Source organism: Alligator mississippiensis, chromosome 2 (assembly GCF_030867095.1).
Source record: "Alligator mississippiensis isolate rAllMis1 chromosome 2, rAllMis1, whole genome shotgun sequence".
Taxonomy (NCBI): Eukaryota; Metazoa; Chordata; order Crocodylia; family Alligatoridae; genus Alligator; species Alligator mississippiensis.
In genome coordinates this window covers 259698464-259708277 of record NC_081825.1, presented here as the reverse complement: position 1 = coordinate 259708277, position 9814 = coordinate 259698464, and positions in this window count along the sequence as shown.

The window sequence follows — 9814 nt, the reverse complement described above, 5'->3', positions numbered from 1 at the left end:
GTACAACACCTTGCAGGTCTCCACCCGTGCCAGGTCACCCAGGTTCTGGACCACAAGGACCATGTTGTTGGCATACACTGACAGGACCAGCTGCACTGCCAGCTCCTGGAGCACCAACCATACCACCCGCCTCCACAGGAGGATGATAAAAGGCTCCAGACCTGACAATGAGCAGTACAGCTGGCCTGACAGTGGGCAGCCTTGACGTACTCCTCACCTGAATGGGATAGGCTCTGTCAGGGTCTAGTTGAGCTTGACCAAGCACTCTGCAGAAGTGTACAGTAGCTGGACAGCCTGCACAAAGTGAGGCCCAAAGTCAAAGACCCGCAGCATGCCTATGAGGTACCTGTGATCCACCTTGTCAAATGCCTTCTCCTGGTCCAGGGACAGGAAGGCAAAAGACAGGCCCTCCCAGTGCACCAGCTCCAGGAAGTCCCAAACCATTTACAGATTATCAAAGATGGAACATCTGGGCACTGTGTACAACTGTTTGGGATGGATCACGACTGCCAGCATGGACCGCAGGTGCAGAGAAATCTCTGCCACCTTGTAGTCCATGCAGAGGAGGGACATGAGACGCCAGTTCCTCAGGTTATGGGGATCCCCCTTCTTCAGCAGGAGGGTCAACATGACCCTCTGGCATGATAAGAGGAGCTCCCCACTTCCTTCAGATTTGGCCCAGACTACTGCAAAGTCTGGGCTGAGGACTTTCCATAAGGGTAGAACTCTGCGGTCAGCCCATCAATGCCCAGCACCTTGTTGCCAGGCATCAGGCAGAGGGTGGCTGAGAACTCAGCCAGGGTGAGAGGAGCCTCCAGCTGGTCTCGGTCACCCATGCTGACCTATGGGAGTCCATTCTACAGGGTCCGACAGGCTTTGGAATCGATTGGATCCAGGGAGAAGAGCTCTTTGTAGAAGTCTTGCGCTCAGTGGCGCATCTCGCCTGGATCCGTGAGGAGGGTGCTGTCACCTGCCAGGAGGGAGGCAATGTACTTCTTGGCCTCCCACCTCCTCTCCAGGGTGCAGAAAAAGTGGGAGCTGTGGTCCATCTCCCGAAGGAGCTGGACACATGAGCAGACAAACGCACCACAGGCGTGGTGATTATCCAGTTTGCGAAGCTCTTTCCGCCTCTCCAGACACTATCAGCAGAGGGATGGATTGGTTGGGTCAGCAGCCAGGCACCTCTTCAGATCCAGCACCTTCTGCTTGAGCTGCTTCTGGACTGTCTTACTCTGCCAGGTGTGCCCCCGAGTGTAGCTGTGGCAAAAAAGCCGGACACATACCTTCCCCAAGTCCCACCATCTCCAAGCCGAGGGAAAAACTGCCTGTTGCTCCCGCCAGGTCATCCAGAACTCCTGGAAGGTCTCCCTGAAGCCCACATCCTCCAACAGACTGACATTAAAATGCCAGTAGGCCAGCCCTGGATGCCCAGGCCCCAGTGTGGCCTGGGCCCAGACAAGGTGATAATTGCTGAAGGAGGCTGGCTGGATGTTGGAGGAGTAGGCCTAGACAAAGTGTGGCAATGAGATATAAATTTGGTGCAACTGGGATTGTCATGCCTATTTTCCCCCAACCCTTACATAGGTGAAGGTGGGGTGAGGGGGGCGGCAGGGTGACAGGTACGCCAGATGTCCACCTGGGAATATTCAGTCACAGTCTCCCTAAGGATGCCCATGGCAGCCTGGTTCTGCTCCCTGCCTGACTGGTCCCATGTGTCCAGAGAGACCTTAAATTCCCTGCTAAGGACCAGGCACTCATGAGGGTTGAGGGTGCTGATGTAAGTGGCCACCTGGAGGAAAATGTCCACCAACTCTGGGTCCTTTGCAGGGGTGTACACGTTCACAAGGTTCAGGAACAGCCCCTGCACTCTGACTCAGAGGTGCAGCAGGCAGCCTGGCACCACCTCAACATCTTGGAGAACCTCTGGCTGCAGGCCTGGGGAGCACAGGGTGGCCGCTCTGCAAGACCTAGCTGAGAGGTGACTAAAACAGAGCCTTGCCTCCCCACTCCAGCTGCCAGTTAAGCTCATTGGGTGAAGTCATCAGGGTCTCCTACAAGAAAACCATGGGGTACCCTCCCTCCTGAAGGAAGGAGAGCACCTGGCATCTCGGGAGACACTTCTTTCAGCTGTGGATGTTGAGGGTCACAATCTTAAATGACCTCATGTCTGGAGGGATGGAGTAGACAGTTTGGCAGGAGCCTTACGTGCCTCAACACCTGGCGTGGGACCCACCGGCTCACTTAGCACCCTCCCATAAGGAGGGCCCATAAGCATAGAGGGCATCTACAAAACTGTGGGCCCACCTATAGATCTGGGTGTTACTGCACTTGGGCCCCTTGCCTTCCCCCACCAGCACCCTTGCAGTGTTAAGGAAGCTGTCAAAATCTCCCCAGTGGTTCAAGGTGAGCTGCACCTTGCTGGTGGACCGCCAGGTGTACTTGCAATCAAGAAATGCAAGTAGCTCGACCCTGGGGACCACCGGGACCATGAACAATATGTGTCCCGGGTGGCTGGGGGGGGGGATGATGGTGCTGGCAGTGGTGGCCAGCCACCACTGCGAGAGTGCAGTGGTGGCAGCAGAAGCATGGCAGCAGTAAGCAGGGTGCTCCCACGGGTGCCACCAGCGCTGTTGGTGGCGGGGGGGTGGGGGTGGTAAGCACTGACCAGAGGTTGGCGATCACCCACAGATGCTGCCAGCAGCATCAGTGGTGGCCAGTGGTGATCACTGACCCTCCTGCAGATGCTGCCAGCAGTGTCGGCAGTCAGCGGGGGTGCCCCCCCTACGCGTCGCCAATGGTTGGGACCAAAAGGTCTGCAGGCTCCATGGAGCCCACTGGTTCTTGGGCCTCATTTTCCTGGTCCTGGGGCTGAGTGGGCTCCTTAGGCACTGTCTGAACTCCCCAGTCTGCTAAAACCCAAGACTCTTGTTGGGTTTGGGGGAGCTCTGCAGCCCCTTGGGTGGGACTCCCTCACAAAATGGCGGGGCAGAGGTTGAACCCTGGAAGCCTCCTCCACTGGGATTATCTGTTTTATCTTTCCTGGGGGTGGGAAGTTGGGCGCAGCTGGGGAGGCCCCTGGAAGCTTTCCCCCTGCATAGTGGTCTTGTGGGGGGGGGGGTCCTCCACCTTGGTGGCTCCAGCTGCACCTGGGCCTTCTGTTTGGCTTTGCACCCTGAGATGACCTGTACCCACTCAGCCACGGGGTGGTCCTTGGATGGACAAGCTCTGGTAGGAGAAGGTGGGGGTTGGGGGGTGGGGCAATTGCAGCGGGGGCATTGCTAGGGGCCAGGGGGACCTACTTCCTCTCTCTCCTTGGCTGCTGCCTCCCTCCCTGGGACTCTGCCAAACTTTGTTGGGGGGCAGGGTCCCCTGAGTTCATGGGAGGGCTGGGTGTTGTGGCTGTGGTGCCAGGGGGCCTGAGTGGGGAGGGGTGCTGGTGGCAGGGGCACCTCTCTTGCCAGTGGGACCCACCTTCCCTGCCTGGCCCATGGAGCACTTGTAGTGCAGATGCCCTGGGATACAGCACCGAAAGCATTGTAGGTCCCCAGCATATAAAACACCTTCACCAGGGTCCTCTGAAAAGGAATCTTGAAGCATGGTCAATAGGGCTGTGCAAAATTTCACCTGCTGTTTCATTTTGATGCTGTTTCGACTTGTTTCAAGCTCAAAACAACAAAATTGAAATGAAATGAAGGGCTTTGAAACAGCCTTGAAATGAGGGCAGTTGAAACGTTTTGAAAGTTTCAAAATGTTTTGAGTTTCAAAGCTGAAGTTGGGCTTGCCTACAGGGAAACAGAAAGTAAGGAGAGGGAGAGGAAAGATGGGGGAAGGACTGCTCTGATATTAACTGTGATTGTTTGGCTGCCTGAGATGCTGCTAGTGCTATTGTGCTGCTTACTAAGTTATTACCTATTGTCATTTAAAGTGGTGGACTAGGCTGAGGCAGTAGGGGAGGAGGAGACCTCATTGGGGCACACTACCATGTCATGTAGAGGCCCCAGTGTCAGGGAGTGTGTGCCTTAACACATACACAATGTCATACATGTCACGAGTTTTGCTTGTCAGCAGCTTGAGGTGCAGTTTCCCAGAAACCCCCGACCTATCGCCTTGAAACATGGCAGGCTTCATGCCCTCAGAAGGGACTGCTGTTCCTGCTGTTTTAATCCAAATCTGCCAAAAAATGACTGAGTTATAGGCAGTTTTGTGCTTCCCCATTATAGCCTATGGGCAAAGCGTTGAAACAGTGTCAAAACAGCAAAACAGTTTTGATGAAACGAAATGGAACAGTGCTTTGAAATTAAATGAAACTCGAAACAAAACACTGTCCTGTCGAAATGGCAAAACAGAAGTCAAAACAATATGGTGCTGTTTTGCACAGCCCTAATGGTCAACTTCCCCCAGAAACTCCTGAGAGCAAGCTAGCAGCAGCAGCCTGAGGCAGGAAGGGGCATGGCCAACTTCCTCCCAGAAACTCCTCCCCCAGAAGTTCCTGAGAGCAAGTAGGTCTGATGTGCTTCCCAAGGCAGCTTTTTACACTGCTGGGGCCAGCACAGGGGCTGGCCCCAGGCTCTAGCTCTCCCTGGCTGCAGATCCGGGAGGAGCTGGGCAGGTTTATTTTGCCCCAAGTGGCACAGCTGACCCCACACCAGAGTGCATGTTTGGGCACGTGCACTGAGGCAAAAATCCCAGCTCAGATTTGTGCCATTCCTATTTGAGGTGCTGCAAGTGCACGTGCCTGCATGTGTGGACGTGCCCATTAAGTGTAGCAATGTTAATATCAAACTGTTCAGGTTCTCAGGCCATGAGTATATTGTCCTTTGCTTTACGTTGGTTACTGTTTGGGTTGTCCATCAGGATAAAGACATTTCAGGTTGCAAACTTCAACACTTGATTTGGACAGCCAATAGAGTAATTCCACTGATTAGGTGAAATGTGACAGACTGTTTAGGGCATCTTTACTAGGCCCACTCTCCATTTGGGGTAAGCATAGTGGATCCTAAACAGACCTGCTCAGTCATGATTGTAGCTGTCAAATTGCACACCTGTGTCAATTCCAAGTACAAAATAACCATCAGACCACCAGCACCTCTGTGCATGTTCACTAGTACCTACCCTGTTGCCAGTTGCCCATTGTTGTAGGACTTGGTATTGAATGAAGATGCCTGCATGTATTTTCTTTTAATGTGGAGATGGCATTGATTGTGAGCAACCACATGATATTTTGCAGGAAGGAAACCTTAATCCAATGGCAAGAAAAAACCTAAATGACTGGAGGTTTCTTTTCCATTGCACCCGTCATCCACCTTTGCAGCCATTATGAAATATTATTTCTTCATCTACTTGCTCTGCTGTTGTGGACCTGTATTCTATTTTTGGATCACTATTAGTCTGGAAACCTTGCTCTCGTCATCATTGGTGACCCTTTCAGGAGTACAAAATTCAAAACGCCATTGAGGTCTTTGAAACCCTCTCTACCACATTAAGGTTGATATCTTTGTGAGGGCTATTAGCATGCATGTTGTGCTTTTATTTTCCTCTCTTCCTCTCTCTTTGCTATAATATTACACTGACTGATATAGCTTGTGGGCACCTATAATTCTTAGCTCCGTTTCTGCTATCCTGCAATGTAGACAGTTGTTGTTTTCCATTTTGTACTTGTGCATTTGATTGATCCTATGTGTAGTGTTTCGCACCTATTATTGAGTTTCATCCTATTATTGAGTTTCAGACCATTTTCCACAATTATCAAAGTAATTTTGAATCATGAACCTTTTATCTATGCTGTATGCTACCTCTTGCAGCTCAGTGTCACCCACAAATTTATATGTACACTTGCTTCCATTTTCCCACTTGTTAATGAAGCTATTGAACAGTACTAGATCCAAGACAGACCATTGGGGAATCCCAATTGACATATCCTTCCACCATGACATTGAGCCATTGATGACTACTCTTTGAGAATGACTATCCAGACAGTTAATAATCTAATTTAATGTAGTTTCACTCTGATCAGTAACAGTTCCTTAGTTTCTGAGCAGAAATATTACCTTGTAAGATTTTCAAACAATTTGTCTTCCCATAATAAAAATGGAAAATGTTGTTTACTTTGTGGTGAAACAGACAACAGTGTGTATCATTCATACCACTGCACCACTGAGGTAGGATGTTGGGGTTGAGAGCTCCATAGGAAAATGCAGGACTAGTCTGTTGACTCTAACTGATTATGTTGGAAGGGTATAAATATAGCTCATAAGTGATGGCTAGAAAATTGTATTTAGAGGTATGCTTTTGGAAATTTGTGTGTAGGTAAAGTAGATATGTATTAGAATAGTAATCCAGGGCAACGGCAAGGGTTAACTGTCTGACACGGGCAAGCCAACACACAGGCTGGGAAATTGAAAACATGTACCACACTGTTCCATAACATGAGATAAGGGACCCTGCAGCATTGGCCAGGTCACAGTACCCAGCTGCAGAGCCCTTGGGATTTCTGGTTTTGGGGATCAGATCAAATTAAAGACAGGGAAAGCCCAAATTAGGATGTGTGTGTGTGATGGGTTTGTGAAACAAAGGATTATGCTGGCAGGTAAGAACGTGAACAGTATGATGATCACAGAGAAACCAATCAAAGATGCCCAAACAGGTTACAGAGGTGGCCGGATGAGAGTAGGATGGAATTCAATGCAGACAAATGCAGGGTACTGCATCTAGGGAGAAGAAACCAGCAACACACCTATGGGCTGGGGAACACCCTTCTAGTCAACGCAGTGGCAGAAAGGGATCTTGGAGTCATTGCTGACTCCAGGATGGACATGAGCCGCCAGCGCGAGGAAGTGGTCAGTAAGGCTAACCACACCTTGTCGTGCATCTACAGATGCACCACAAGCAGGTCCAGGGAGGTGATCCTTCCCCTCTATGTGGCATTGGTTAGTTGGAGTGGCATGTAGCATTGGCAGTTGGAGTACTGCATCCAGTTCTGGGTGCTGCAGCATTGAAGGAGTCCAGAGGAGGGCCACTCGTACGGTCAAGGGGCACCAGGTCAGGCCCAATGGAGAGAGGCTAAAGGGCCTGAATCTATTTACCCTCCAAAAGAGAAGGCTGAGAGGGGATCTGGTGGCCATTTACAAACTCACCAGGGGGGACCAGTGGAAATTGGGGGAGGCTCTGTTCCCTCGGCCACCACCAGGGTTTACTAGGAATAACAGCCACAAATTGTTAGAGAGAAGGTTCAGGCTGGACATCAGGAGGCACTACACTTTACAGTTAGGACTGCCAGGCTCTGGAATGGACTCCCAAGTGAGGTGGTGCTCTCTCCTACCTTGGGGGTCTTCAAGAGGAGTCTGGATAGATATTTGGCTGGGGTATTATGACCCCAGCACTCATTCTGGCCCGGGGCAGGGGGTCGGACCTGGTGATCTGTTTAGGTCCCTTTCGACCATAAGCACTATGAAACTACAAAACAAAAAGAGTCATCAGAGGGAGAGAGAATACAAAAAGAGGGATTTCAGAGCAGCAAAGGGTCCCTGAGAGGGGAACCCGAAGCCACCATAGACAGAGGGCACACTACCAGCCCATCTTACCTAGCCCCAAGGTTGGTGACACCTGATATTGAAGAGGGAACCTAAGAGTGAAGCTTGTGTACTGACCAGACATACCTTGATTCTGTGAACCCTGGGACTGGTAGATATAGAATTGTTTGCATTATTTTTATCTGCTCTCACAGTATAGCGATAAAATTTGCCTATTATGTAATGGAGAGGTCGTGGTCAGTCTGGGGGTTTTGGGTCTGCCCAGAACAAGGTATACCAACAATAAGTGCCAACAATTAGCTTCAGTTTCAGGTTGTATTAGAAGTGTGGTGCTTCTCTTTCAGGAGGAAGTAATAATTGGGGCAGGAACAGAAAGGGAAAACCTGGAAAGCTTTGGCTGAGGGCTGTTGTTTACTGAAGCAACGAAGTATAAAGGACAAACCCTAGGAATAAGGATTGCCAACTCTGAGTGCCAGCAAGATGTGCAGTGTTGAGAAAACAGACTCTTGCCATTCAAATAAAGTTCTTCGATCAGTTAAATCATCTAAAAAAGGAAAGTGAATGCTTGCTGTAAAAACTGCAGTTGAATTTTGTACTTTCTGAAGGGACAATATTTAACTTCAAAGACTAGTGTTTCTCCTAGAAAATGTCCTTTTTGGAGTGTTTACTATCCTTTGATTTTATTTTGCTTTTCATTCATAATATGTTCAATTCATAAGAGAAATAAAATATGTCAGCTTTGATGTCCTGTCAGAAACAACATATGCTCGTCTATGAAGAAGATAATTAGTAACAATGAGATGACTTACAAATAAATAGATTTAAATGCAGGTAAACAAATGCATTGCTTTGAAGTCTAAACCAAAGCAAGATTAGATGCTGCTTTTCTATCAGATGGAATCTGTACAAGCTTCAGTTATAACGTTAATCTTAATTTTTCTATGTATTCTAAGTAAAAGAGATACAATCTAGTATTGTTTGTCCTGGATTATTTCTTGTGAATTGCTACAGATATGAAAACACTTTAATCTGTTTTATTATGTGAAGCTGAATTTAATGAAACTTCTTCATCACCCAAGAAAAGGTGAATAACTATAACAGTCAAACACAGGAAATCTTTGCATTTGTATTCCTCAGGGGTCTTGGTACTTCATAAATATTGTAATTATTATATTGTAGCGATAGTAACATTGAATGGGTTTTTTGGAGGTGGGGGTGAACGTTGCAGGCAAACAATTGCTTAATATAGAAACAACTCACAATAAACAACACATAATTAGTGTATTTCAGTCAGTCCTGCACATTACTGCATTTGAAGACCTGATTCCCCTGCCCCCACCTTCCTCCACCCCCAAGTAGAAATGTTGTGCAAAAGCCTGCCTATGTTTTGTATAAGTGAAACACATTATCAATATTGGATTAAATTTCCTATGCTGGAATAAATTGCCCTGGTGGCCATATCCTCACAAGAGCTTGTGATGAAACAGATAGGCAGGATCCATCATGGAATAAAACTCCTGTAACCTAGGAACCAGTGTCTCATCTGGTCATAAGACATTTCACTCAGGGAAGGAATCTTTCTACAGAGCCCTGCATTCTAAGGGCATAATCTTATTTCACTTTGTGCTCAAATGGCAGTTACCCAGCTGTGAAAGTGCTATTTTTGGCATTTAGACACAGTTTGTGATCTTATTCTACGTGCAATATGGATGCATAAACACTAGGGCTGTGCGAAATTTTGCTGAATGTTTCATTTCAAAGCTATTTCGACACATTTTGAGCTCGAAACTGTGAATCAAAACAAAACAAAAAGCATTGAAACAGCTTTGAAACAAAATGAGGGCACTTGAAATGTTTCGAAAGTTTTGAAAAGTTTTGTTTTGAACTGGTGGTGGGCGGCAGGGGAGAGCCAGGGCTGCATTCTGAGTGGCTCCACAGCCCCATGGAGCTCAGCCTGGTAGCGGGAGGCAGAGCCTCCCGCTACCAGGCTGAGCTCCATGGGGCTGCGGAGCCAGTTGAAGTGCAGCCCGCCGGCAGGAGGCGGGCAGACCTGGGGCTGCACTCCACCTCCCGCTGCTGGGCTGAGCTCCATGTAGCTGCATTGGGTGCAGGCTGCACCCAGCGTCAGTCCCAGGTGGCAGCGGTAGCAGCAGCCTCCTGTCATCCAGCACATATCTGGGGGCCTGCATCTCTGGGAGGAGTCCAGCACAACCTCGCAGCCCTCCTGGGGGTGCGAACCCCCAGATCTGTGTGCTGGATGACAGGAGGCTGCTGCTGCCGGAAAG